Source organism: Narcine bancroftii, chromosome 3 (assembly GCF_036971445.1).
Source record: "Narcine bancroftii isolate sNarBan1 chromosome 3, sNarBan1.hap1, whole genome shotgun sequence".
NCBI classification, from domain to species: domain Eukaryota; kingdom Metazoa; phylum Chordata; class Chondrichthyes; order Torpediniformes; family Narcinidae; genus Narcine; species Narcine bancroftii.
In genome coordinates, this window is record NC_091471.1 from 77426630 (window position 1) to 77440534 (window position 13905).

At 42.1% G+C, this 13905-nt stretch overlaps 1 long non-coding RNA gene across 1 annotated transcript; it reads left to right on the plus strand.

The window, feature by feature from the left end:
- Positions 1-7353: 7353 nt before the first annotated feature.
- LOC138757272 (uncharacterized) lies at positions 7354-11744 on the plus strand. Its single transcript, XR_011353474.1, has 3 exons — positions 7354-10352; positions 10464-10577; positions 11644-11744. It is a non-coding gene; the product is annotated as an uncharacterized lncRNA (long non-coding RNA).
- The last annotated feature ends 2161 nt before the right edge of the window (positions 11745-13905 follow it).

The following is a 13905-nucleotide window of genomic DNA, read 5'->3' on the forward strand; positions in this document are numbered from 1 at the left end:
GACAATGGGCACCACCTGTTGGAGCTCTGCGCAGAACAGCGGCTTGTCATTACAAACACCCTTTTTCAGCAGAGGGACAGCCTGAAGACTACCTGGATTCATCCCCGATCCAAACACTGGCACCTCCTGGACTACGTCCTGGTGAGAGAAAGAGACAAACGAGATGTGCTCCACACCAGGGTCATGCCCAGCGCAGAATGTCACACTGACCACCGGCTGGTTCGCTGCAAGCTCAACCTTCACTTCAAGCCAAACCCCAGGAACAGTAGAGCCCCTAGAAAGAGGTTCAATGTTGGAAACCTGCAGTCAGACGAAGTGAGAGGAAACTTCCAGGCAAACCTCAAAGCAAAGCTCGACGATGCAATCCGCCTCACGGACTCGTCCCCTGAAACCCTCTGGGATCAGCTGAAGACTACCATACTGCAATCCACTGAAGACGTACTGGGCTTCTCCTCCAGGAAAAACAAGGATTGGTTCGATGATAACAGCCAGGAAATCCAGGAGCTGCTGGCAAAGAAGCGAGCTGCCCACCAGGCTCACCTTACAAAGCCGTCCTGTCCAGAGAAGAAACAAGCCTTCCGTCGCGCATGCAGCCATCTTCAGCGCAAACTCTGGGAGATCCAAAATGAGTGGTGGACTAGCCTCACCAAGCGAACCCAACTCAGCGCGGACATTGGCGACTTCAGGGGTTTCTACGAGGCTCTAAAGGCTGTGTACGGCCCCTTACCCCAAGTCCAAAGCCCGCTGCGCAGCTCAGACGGCAAAGCCCTCCTCACCGACAAGATCTCCATCCTCAACCGATGGTCAGAACACTTCCAATCTCTTTTCAGTGCCAACCACTCAGTCCAAGATTCCGCCCTGCTCCAGCTCCCTCAACAGCCCCTAAGGCTAGAGCTGGATGAGGTCCTCACCCAGGATGAGACATACTAGATAACTAATACACAAACATCACTAATATACTGACCTAGTCCAACCACATTGATGCTACAGCGAAGAAAGTGCACCAATACCTTCACTTCCTCAGAAGTCTAAGGAAATTCAGCATATCTCCTGTAACTCTCACCAATTTTTATGGAAAGTATCCAATATGATTGCATCATATTTTGTTTCAAGACTCAAAAATGCAGCTCAAGCCATCGTGCAAATCTCCATCGACTCCATCCATGCATCCCACCCTAGTCACATTGTCTTCTCCCTTCCCTTCCTTTATCTTCAGTTTAAAAATAGATGCTCTAGATTCAAATAGAGCTACTTTCTTGCTGTTATCAGACTCTTGAACAGACCGCTCATGCAGTAAGGATGATCTTTTGACCTCATCAATCTACCTTCATGTGGCCAATGCACTTTTGTTAATCTGTACTTTTTTTGCTGCACTATATTCTGCACTTCCATTATTGTATTTGTGCATGGGTTGATTTTCCCTGGATGTCAAACAAGCAAAAGTTCTCATTGTTTCTCAGTGATTATGTGATAATAATAAGCAATACACAATAATAAAATAAACAACAAAATACCTGCTATAAATAAAAACTGCAGATGCTAAAATCTGAAGTAAAAGCAAAACAAAACATCTTGATGTACTCAGAAGATGAACCAACATGTACCTTTACATGTTTTGAGATAGTATGTTTTATGTTATTATTATTCTCTTTCGCATCCCTCTGTCTTTATAAAGAATGTCTCCATCCCTAACTTTTCAAGAAATTGCTGTCACCATCAACATCACAGAGTCTATTCTGTCCCCCTCACTACTTTATCTGCATCCAAGGGAGGATGGAGGATGATATTCCTGAGGAAGCTTCATTATCTATGTTTAACCTGATACCATGAGATTTCAAAACACAGTCATAATTTGTGCTTGGCAACCTTGATCTATGAAAAAAATTGGGCTTTATAAATAATGATTATATTTATTTCAGAAATAGACTTCATTCACAATAGCTTATTTGCAAAATGAAAAACTGTGCAAAGTCTCTTCACACCCTTTGTGTAGTGTCCACATATTTCCATCATTGTACATTGTTTTCTATGCTCTCTCTTTACACCATTGACACCACTGTGGCATATTGTTGTTATTCTCCGCTCTGTTGTTTGAGAGTCTTTCCCTTGGTCCCAGACCTTCAATGCCTGCTAACAGAAAGACTCTAGACTGTGGTCCTTCTCCACAGCAATTCGCATTAGCTGCACTAAATCTCAATGCATCCTTCAGCATGTATTCCTGCAAACTGGTATGTGGCAGTCAGCAGCATTTCCAAATAAGGATTATAATTGTGTGTGATGAATACTAACCATGTATGAATGGATGGCAACGAGAATAAAAATCGTGCCTGTTTGCCATTTGTGAGAATCCCTCAACATGATGGGATACACAGTCAGCTAGATGATATTCTTACTGGAGTCTAGAGATACATTTGAAATTATGCCTGACAGCAACTGATGTTGAAAACGAGGAAGTCTAAACCACCTGGATTAATTTGTGTCCAGTTTTTTTTCAGGTCATCAGCATCACCGACAACAAAATTCGAATCATGTGAGTTTGACAATTTCACATAATAATCATTGCTCCAATTTTTCAGTCAGTGAATTCTGTTAATTGTTCTAGTGCCATAATTTATAACTAATCTGGATGTGTTTTTCTCTCTACTTATTGTGTGAATATCTTGTTTGGGTTTGAACCATCATCCCAATTTCTTCTGTTTATCACATAGCTCTCATTTTTTCTCCACTCTCTCTCACTCCTTTTCCCTATCTCTTTACTTGTTTTGTACCTGTAACAGCTTTAACTTATTCCAGTTCTGATGAAAGATCACTGTCCTGAAACATTAAACCTGTTACTTGCAGCTTTTTCTGTTTTTATTTCAGACTTCCAGTATCCATATTATTTTGATTTGGACTTTCTGCTCATTGCCTGAGGTATGTATTATTTCCACTTCAGGAAACATTTCAAGAGGGGCGTGGCAAGATGGCGTATAGGGCAGACATGCAATCCTACTTCTCCTCAGCCAATTTTTTAAGCACCCGTCTTTAAACTTTATCTAAGTGAATAAAAGTTATGTTTTTATTTTTGGATTTTTGGGAACATTACTGGCTCACAATGGTGACTAATATTAAAAAAAATGAAAGCTCAATTAGTGTAGAAACTACCTTTTAAAAGTGCTGAAGAATTGAGGCCTACCTGTCCAGTTGAAGCCATGGAATTGTTGTTTGGAACCTCCAAGGCACAGAGAACTCCTGCCAGGCTGAGTATCACATTAGCGCCGACCTTATCTCCACAAGATGGCGCTGGCATGTTGACGAGCTCGGCCAGTGTTGTGTTGCGCGTTTGTGATGTTGGACACACGGGTGACCCAACTGAGAGAAGTGCCCTTGAGCCCGCACTGTCGTCGGGTGAACTGGGCGTGTGCAGAATGGCATTGGAAACTGCCTCTGCACGGTCCCTGGCCTTGCCTGGCATGCGTGGTGCCTCCAGGGTCCATGAACTATTAGACTGTGTGTGGGCTATGGGGGGGCCCGAGCACTTTTTTTAATCTGTACTTTTTTTGCTGCACTATATTCTGCACTTCCATTGTTGTATTTGTGCATGGGTTGCCACCATCAGGTATACAAACCCACAGTTGCACTGGGAAGGGCCCAAAAACATTGGAAGAAGCAGAGGACTTACTTTTAACGAGGAGTTCACAGGAACAATTGGAGGTGGAGTCTAGAGAAGGTAGACCTCAAGATGTGGAACTGGAATCTGGAATGGAGTCTGTGCAGTTTTGGAAGGGATTGCTTATCATATGGACAATATATCTAAACAAATGACTCAAGGGTTTTTGGAAGTGACAACTAAAATATCTAATATGTCTGAAGATATGTCTACACTTAAGAAGGATAGAAGGTTGTCAATAAATGTATTAAATCGGTGGATATTGTGCAAGAATATTTTTTTAAAATTGAAATAGCTTTTTCTGAATGTAAAGATCAAGTTGTATGTAATAAGGAAAAAAATAGAGAAAGTGGAAGATTTGTTTGTGGATTGGGGAATCTAGAAGAAAGACTCACTGAAAAAAATTGACTAATTGGAAAATCAATGTTGGAGAAATAATGTGAAAATTGTGGGTCTTCCAGAAGACATTGAAGGGTCTGATCCAATAAAAAAATTTAAGAGTTGGATCCCCAAGGTGTTGGGTAAAGAGTTTTTCTCGGGATGTCTAGTATTGGAGAGGGCACATAGAGCGTTACGAAAGAAACCGTTACTGGGACAACCACCATGAGCAGTCTTAGTTTGGTGTCTGAACTATCAAGACAGAAATAATACTATGGTTGGTGGTACAGAAGACAAGACAAAGTCAATCTCCAATGATAATTCAAAATAATAGAGTATTTTTTAATGCAGATTTGAGTCAAGAAATGATTAGTTTAATTTGGCTAAAGAAGTCCTATGGCGGAAGGGTTAATAAATTTGCTTTTCAATATCCTGCTGTGTTAAACGTCTTTTATGGTAACTTTCAATGAGAATGATTATGATGCATTAGTTTTTGCTAATTCATTACCGGATTTACAAGGACATGGAAAAGTTTCGCCACCGTCACCTAAAAAGAGGGTAAATGAAAATGGAAATGGGCAAAATGGAAAGAATGAGAAAAATGGGAAAAATGGAAACAAAGAGGTTTTAACACAAAGTGTTATTGATATTGAAGACCCAGAACAATAATTGGGAATGGAGTCATTGAGTTGAATATATTTACAGTATTGAATTGTATTAATATGAATGATACATTTCTGGCTGGGGGGGTGGCACTGAAATCTTTGATAGTCATCTGCCACTAGTGGCACTAGGGTGTTACTACCTTTGGGTAGTGTTTGTTCTTTTTTTGGAGGGGGAAATAATTAAAATCTTTTCTATATATATATTCTTTTTAAAAATATTTAGGGGTGGGAGAGTGACTTTCATTCATTAGAAGGGGAGCGATATTTTGTAGTAAATTATTATATTGATAGTTTTTAAAGATGTCTAGTTTGAAATTTGCAACTTTTAAAGTTCAGGGGTTGAATAATCCGATTAAGCGAAAGAATGAAAATTGATACTGCTTTTTTACAAGAAACACATTTGACTGAAAAAGAACACTTGAAATTGAAGAGAGATTGGATCTTCCGTTAACTTTAATTGGTTGAGTTAATTGTATTAAGATGAATATTTTTCCTCGTATTCAATATTTCAATCAATACCGTGTTCTCTTACAAAGAGTTTCATTCAGGATTTAAATAAAGTTATGAGAGAATTTTTAAGGAAAGGTAAATTACCATGGGTAGCATTAAATAAACTCACTTGGAAGTATGCATTAGGTGGGCTTCAATTACCTCATTTTCAGAATTTTATGAAGCAACCCAGTTGAAACTTATTAGTAGATTGATGGATTTGGACCAGCCTCCAAGTTGGGCTAAAGTTGAGATGGCCTGTATTCCTGAAGTTGAGGTGTTTCAATTTATATTTTGATGGAATGTAAATTTGTTGATGGAATATAATATGCAGATATTAAAACATTTATTAAAATCATGGATTTAAAAATTTTAGGATCAAAAGGTAAATTGCCAATTTTAACTCCATTATATAATAATAAACTTATTTATTTTTCAATGTTTAATAGTCATTTAAAGAGTTGTGATTTTAAGGGTATAAAAACATTACAGGATTGTTTTGTAGGTCAGTTTCTTTCTTTTACTCAATTGAAAGAGCATTTTTATATTGCTGAAAATTCTTTATTTGTTTATTATCAACTTTGATCTTTGGTGAAACATATGTATAGTAGAGAGATGATTTTACTTGTATTGATGGAATTCGAGATTTTGATTTCTTCTATACCAAAAAGGGGTAATATTTCTGTTATGTATCAAGTATTACAAGACAATATGGATAAGTTGGAATGGGAGAAATCTAAGCTTAGATGGGAAAATGATTTAGCTTTTGTTTTTCCTGAAGATTATTGGGCAGATACGTGTCATAATAGTGTTACTAAATTGATGAATGTATGGTATGGAATGGTTAATTATAATGTTTTACATCAATTGTATTTAACACCAGAGAAATTGAAAAAATATGGTTTTAGTCATTCAGATTCTTGTTTTAGATGTGGTGTATATACTGGAACTTTTTTACATGCTGTCTGGTCTTGTAGGTATGTACAACCATTCTGGGATGAAATTAAGTTAATTTTGGAAAAATTATATAATTTTAAGTTACCATCAGATCCATCTATTTTTTAATGGGTTATATGATTCCTTTAAGGGGATTAAGGTAGGATAAATTTCAAATTGCATTTATATATTTAGCTCGTAAATGTGTGGCAAGTACATGGAAAGATAATATAGTGATTAGTATAATGCGATAGCATAATGAATTGAAAGCTTGTATTGATATGGAAAAGAAATACATATAATCTACATGACAATTATTCTTTTTTTGTTAATAAGTGGTTACCATATTTGGAATATATGCATTTAGATATATTTTGATTTATTATATATTTTTAGTTTCTGTTTATATTTTTTAGCTCTCCTTAAGAGAGTTGGCTGATGGGGTGGGGATTTAAAATTTTTTTTAGTCATCTTGTTTTATTTTTATTTATTATTTTAAAAAAATGTATATTCATAAAATTTTCTTTATGGAAAGTGCTTTGCATTACTATTAATGATTCTTTAAATAAATAAAGATTTTTTTTTAAGAAAAGGAAACATTTCAAGAGAGGGGCACCTCAACATTCCAGGTTGTAGGTGGTTCTGGAAGGACAGAGGTTGGGTAAAATGGGAAGGGGTGTTGCATTATTAGTTGAGGAAGATATCATGGCAACAATCAGGGATGAGATTACAGAGGGGATCAGCCAGTGAAAATATATGGGTGGAGCTGAAATACAAGAAAGGCATGATCACCTTTTTGGCAGTGCACTATGAGCCCCCAAATAGACAAAGAAGTAGAGGAGCAAATTTGCCAGCTGTAGATCAAATAAAGTTGTCATAGCAGGGGATTTTAACTTTCCAAATATTGACTGTGCAAGCCATAGTGCGAATTGTTTAGATGGGATGGAATTTGTCAAATGTGTTCAGGAAAGTTTCCGGTGGCAATATGTAAAAGGTCCCACAAAGGAGAGGGCTGTGGCGGGGCACAGTCTAATGCCGAACTGGTCCCGCTTGTATCGCCATGTGGTGGGGAAGCCATTATGAGATGGCATAGCAGGGGTTTCTTCTTGACTCCAGCATCCCTTCCAGCGCGTGACCTGGGCAGCGATAATGACGTCACAATGCACCAGGTGACTGAGCTCATGCTGCCCTTAAAGGGGCGCGCTGAATTTGAATAAAAACAGTTGTTAACGACCATCGGTGTGGTGGCAGTGATTTACTTGAGCTCCTCAGAGTACCACATTGGTGACCCTGATGGGCCCAGACACGGGCGTGGTTCGGCCAAGCGGAGGCACAATTTCACCTCTGCAACATCACGGCTGATATCACCAAGTTTTACCATGTTGTGGGTGCCCTCGATCAGGACACGGCGGTGAGGGTGGACGATATCATCTATCGGCCACCAGCGACTGAAAAGTACACAGCCCTCAAGAATCTGCTCCTGGGGTAGTTTGGCCTCTCACCGCAGCAGTGTGCATCCAGACTCTTACATCTAGACAGGTTGGGGGACCGCAGCCCCTCATCCCTCATGGACGAGATGCTGGCCCTGGCAGAGGATCACAAGCCATGCTTCCTCTTCAGACAGATCTTTCTAGAAAAGACTGCCATTATAACCCCCCCTTCGCCCTGTTCGAGCTTCTCCGCATGCCTTTCGGCCTGAAGAATGACGCCCAGACATTCCTGCACATCATGGATGCAGTGGATAGAGACTTGGACTTTGTCTTTATCTACCTAGACAACATCCTGGTAGCTAGCCACACTCGTGAAGAGCACAAGGCCCATCTCCATACCCCGTACGCCCGGTTGGCAGAATGCGGCCTCACGGTCAACAAGGCCAGTTCAAGAAACAAACTTTGCAGTTCCTGGGGCACAGCATCAAAGTGTATGGGGCATCTCCGGCACCGGAGAAGGTGGCAGCCGTCCAATGTTTCCTCAAGCCCTCCTCCCTCAAGGGGCTATAGGAATTTGGGGGGATGGTGAACTTTTACCATTGATTCATCCCAACACCGCCCACATCATGCATCCTCTGTTTGCGCTGATAGCGACAAAGGAGAATACCTTGGCCTGGTCGGGGAAGGCAGACAAGGCATTTGCAGCGACAAAGTGGGCCCTTGCTGAGGCAACTTTGTTAGTGCACCCGTGTATGGAAGCACACATGGCGCTATCAGTCGATGCTTCTGCCATGGCGGTCGGAGGGGTGCTCGACCAGTGACTGGATGGACAGTGGCACCCGCTAGCCTTTTTCAGCAGGCAGTTGTGGCCTCCTGAACTCAAATACAGTGCATTCAACCGGGAGCTCATTGCACTGTACCTGGCCATCCACCATTTTAGATATTTCCTAGAGGGCAGGACTTTTACCGTCTTTATCAACCACAAGCCCTTAACCCAAGCTTTATCGATGTCCAAGGACCTGTGGTCAGCCAGGCAACAGCACCACCTGTCCTACATCTCGGAATTCATAACGGATATCCGGTACAGGGCGGGCAAGGACAACACAGTTGCTGACACGCTCTCCCACCTGGCCATCAGCACCCTAGTTCCCGATTTCAACTACGCACAGCTCGCACAGGCCCAACAGCACGATGCTGAAACCCAGGCTCTCTGCATCACAGTATCAGGGCTCCAGCTTGAGGATATCCACCTCCCCGATTCCGCCCAGTCGCTGCTCTGCAATACCTCCACCGGCTCACCGCACCTGGTAGTTCTACAGGCTGGAGGGCTAGGGTCATCAGTTCCATCCACGATCTCGCCCACCCTACAGTAAAGACTAACATATGAATGGTTGCTCAGTGATTTGTCTGTCACGGCCTCAAGAAGGAGGTCGCAGCACTAGACCGCAACTGCATCCGACGCCAGACCTCTAAAATCCACAGACACACGCAGGCCCCTGTCCAACATTTCGACCCAGCACCATAAAGGTTCCAACATATCCATGTAGATGTCGTGGGCCTCTTGCCGGTGTCCAGGGAGTCGTGGTGCCAATTCACCATAGTGGACAGTGCTACCAGGAGGCCGGAAGCCATCCTGGTCCGTAAAGCATCAGCAGAGACATGCGCTAGAGCCCTCATCGGCCAATGGATCGCTCATATCGGCGTGCCGGCGCCTAGTACGAGCAACAGGGGTGCTCAATTTACCTCCGCCCTATGGTCACAGCTGGCGAGGCTTTTAGAGGTAACACTGCACCACACCACGGCCTACCACACGCAGTCTGGTTAGAAGAAAGGTTCTATCGCCACTTAAAGTCCGCCCTGATAGCCAGGCTTTCCGGCCCTGACTGGGTGGACGAGTTGCCCTAGGTCCTCCTCAGAATCAGAACAGCACCTAAGGAGGACCTGCAAGCCTCGTCAGCTGAAATGGTCTATAACGCACCACTCTCCCTGCCAGGTGAATTTTCCAGCCCACAAGGAGAGGGCACGCACAGTGAAGGTGAGCAGCTTGCTGACCTCCGTAAATGCCTGGGCAACCTGACACCACTGCCCCCGTCACACCACAGCACCCGACCATCTCATCAGCCCAAAGAACTTGATGTGGCGCAATTTATCTTTGTCAGAAGGGGACCGCAGAGAGCACCACTGCAGCAGCCTTACAAGTGACCGTACAAGGTTCTTCGGCAGTCGGGCAGAACTTTTACTTTGGATGTGGGAGGCAGGGAGGAATTGTTTAGCGTGGACCGCTTGAAAGCCGCCCACCTAGACTTATCTCAACCAGTCCAGGCAGCCATGTCCAAACGGTGGGTCCGGCTGCCCAAGCAACAGGACGCGTAGCTGGTTTTGGGGTGGGGGGTTGTTGTGTGGCAGCACACAGCCTAATGGTGAACCAGCCCTGCTTGTATTGCCACACGTCGTCAGGGGTTTCTTCTTGACTCCAGCATCCCTTCCAGCACACGCCCTGGGCAGTGATTATGACGTCACAATGCACCTGGTGACTGAGGTCATGCTGCCCTTAAAGGGGCGCGTGGAATTTGAATAAAATCAGTCGTTAACAACCATCGGTGTGGTGGCAGTGATTTACTCCAGCTTCTCAGAGTGCCACAGGGCAATGCTTGATCTAGTCTTAGGAAGTTTGGAAGTACAAGTGGATGAGATGTATGTGAATGAGCCTTTGGAGACCAGTGACCATTGTTCTATTAGGCTTACGATAGTTATGAAGAGATGCAGGACAGGATCTTGAGTTAAAATTTGGAAGTTACTTTGAAGGTATAAAACAAGAACAAGCTGAAATTCATTGGAACAGTTTGTTTGAAGGAAGAGGAATGTTTGGAAGATGGGATTTTTAAAAATATGTTGACATGTATGTTCCTGTTATAGTAAAGGATCAGAAATGCAAGCATAGGAAGCTTGGATGACAAAGGAAATTTAGGCTCCGGCCAAGAGCAAGATGGGGTCATGAAGCAGATGCAAGCAGGTTTCAGGAACTGAGAAGTAAGCTAAACAAGGATTTCAGGAAGGCAAAAAGTTGATGGAAGATAGTTCTGCATATAACATTAAGGATAATCCCAAGAGATTTTACACAAATGAAGGGAAAAAGGATAACCGGAAAAAAAAAATGGGATCGCTCAGGAATCAATGCAGTCACCCCTCCACCCTTTCTCACAGTTTCATTCTCCCTTCTCTCACAGTTTCTCTCTTCCCCCCACCCAAGACATTCTCCCCTCTCTCACAGCGACATTAATCCACTGTCTGTGAGAACCTTCTCCTCTGTGTGAGACCCATCTCTTCTATTAGAGACCTGTGTCTGAGAATCTACCTCTCTCTCTCTCTGCAACACCACCTCTTTCTGTGATGCTCTTTCAACTTATCTCTGTGGTACTCTTCCCTCTTTCTCTCTCTCTCTCTCTCGCTCACTCTCTCTCTCGCTCTCTCTCTCGTTCTCTCTCTCTCTCACTCTCCCTCTCTCTCTCTCTCGCTATCTCTCGCTCTCACTTCCCATTTCTATATGTTTGACTTTTTTCTGTCTGTGTATATGGATATGACACCATCTCTCTGTGTGACTCCTCGTCTCTCTGCAATCATCTCCCTTTCTGTGTTGGATTCCCTCTCAGACTGTTGCTCTTCCACTCCCTGGGTTGGACTCCCCCCCCTCTCTCTCTCTCTCTCTCGCTCTCTCTCTGTAAATCCCTCTCTCTGAGTGGCTCGCCCTATCTGTGCATAAATCCCTCTCTCTCTCTGTCACTTTCTCTCTCTGTATGTGACTCAGCCTCTCTCTCTGGGACATGCCCCACTCTCTGTGAGGAAGTCCCCTCTCTTTGTGCGAAGCTCACCCTCTCTTTGTGCTTCATTCTCCCCTCCCACTGCTCTCTGTTTTGGGGTTAATTATTTTGTTTTCATTGTGACTAATTTTTTTCCTATGATTGTTATGTTTTTTATAAATTGTGTCATTTTAATGATTAACTTGTGATTTTTGGTGGATTTCCAAGTTTGAAGATGCCTTCCCTGACCTGAAAAGCATCATCGTATTAATTCTATTTATTTATTTCATTTGTACCAGCATCAGTGCGGCCCGCTGTTCAACCACTGACACACCATCCAGTCCATGCATGGTAAAAGGTTGCCTGCCCCTGGATTAAAACCAAGAGATTTGTGAAACAATGAGATTTTTTTTTTTGTTCATTATATTTTAACACTCTCCCTCAAACACATGTGGATATGTCGATGTTTATTTTATTGCTCTTTCCTCCACTCTCTCTCACTCCTTTTCCCCGTGCCTTTAGAACCATAGAACACTACAGCACAGAAACAGGGCCCTTTTAGTCTGTGCTGAACCATTTTTCGCCTCGTCCCATGGACCTGCACCCTATCCATAGCCCTCCATAACTCTCCCATCCATGTTCTATTTAAATTCTATTTAAATGTTAAAATTAAGCCTGCATTCACCACTTCAGCTGGCAGCTTGTTCCACACTCCCACCACTCACTGTGTGAAGAATTTCCTCCTCACATTCTGCCTAAACTGCATCCCTTTCACTCTTAATTCATGTTCTCTGATTTATATCTCACCTCCCCACAATGGTTAAAGCCTATCTACATTTACTCTGTCTATCCCCTTCATAATTTTAAATACCGCTATCAAATCTCCCCTCAATCTTCTATGCTCCAGGGAATAAATTCCTAACCTGTTTAACTTTTCCCTGTAACTCATTTCCTGGAGTCCGGGCAACATCTTCTGTGCACTATTCCTATTTTATTGATTTATTTCCTGTCGTTAAATGACAAAAACTACACACAATATTATACTTAATATACCTGTAGATTTTCCTTCAGATTCTCTGCCAAAGCAACCTCATGTCATTTTTTTTGCCTTTCTGATTTCTTTCTTGAAATTTTTCTTCCTCTTTTAAGTTCACCTCAAGTACCTAATTTGCTCTATGTTGCCTATACAGACAGTCCCTGTGTTAAAAAAAGTCTAATTTATGAACAGCTCGTATTTATGAACTGACAGCTAGCCGAAAGTAGAATGCTGTATACTTCTGGTTTGAGCGTGGTTGAGTTACCATCATGAGAGAGTATGCTGCCATCACCCAGCATCGTAAGAGTGTAGCGTACCGCATATCACAAGCACAGGAACAGATATGAAATTGAAAAATATGGATTCAAGCATCGCACCTGTACAGTACTGTATACTCTTAATTTGTCTGGTTTACAAGTGACTTATGAACCAACAGTTTGTAGACTCTTTACTTCCTTCCAGAGTTAAAGGCAGCTAGAAATTAACAGATGCGCATTTGCAGCTGATTCTATCTTCAAGTTTCACGTTGCAAAAATCCTAATCCACCAGCACTGTATTTGTACTGTACCAAATCTATCAGGTAAAAATCCCTGAAACTACTGTACTGTACAAACATGATAAAAGAGCAACCATGCCTCCAAACTATAAATCTGATGCAAGTGCTGGTGATCCCATTCTCCAGTACCAGACCAATCCTCTCCAACAGTACTCATCTCTCCATCATTTTTTTTGACATCATCCAAATATGTACTGTATTTTTATGTTTAAGATGTTGATGTGTATTGATGTTGAAGTGTTTCTTAAGTGTTTTACATGCATAGAAAGGTAAAATATATACTATGTATTCTAAGATAATCATTGAACTAATTGACACTAAATAAGGACCATATGTACCTGTTCTGACTTAAATACAAATGCCCGTTTCAGTCTTCTTAAGAAGTGCAGTCACCATTGCCCTTCTTGACAACTGAGGAGCTGCTGAGTGTCCATGATAGGTCAATAGTTATGTGAACGCTAAAGAACTTGGTGCTCTCCATCCTCTGCAGAGTTGTTGATGTGTAGTGGAGAGTGGTCGTTCCTGGTCCTTCTGAAGTCCATGATCATCACTTTCACTTTATCCACATTGAGACTCAGAATGTTACTCTTCCACAATTTCACAAGATGCTTCCACCTCTTCTCCATGCCAATATCAGCCACGATCTCATTAAATGTTGTGTTACGGAGTCCTGAGGACCCCAAAAACAAGCAGCAATAGATATGCCCGACAACACAGGGTTACTTCAACAAAAGTCATTTTTATTTATAATTGAACAAGAAAACAAAATTAAACTTTAATTTATTACTTAACCTACCTAACCTACTTAATCCCCCTTCTAATACTAAGTGCAGGTGTGTGTAATGTATATTTAAGATTAGAAAAGTTCTTTGGATCACAGTCCAATCTCACTGGTTGCAGGCAATTCTTGTTCTGAGCACAGAAGTTAGCATTAACAAAGTTCACCAGTCTTTGGTGCTTAACAGGCAA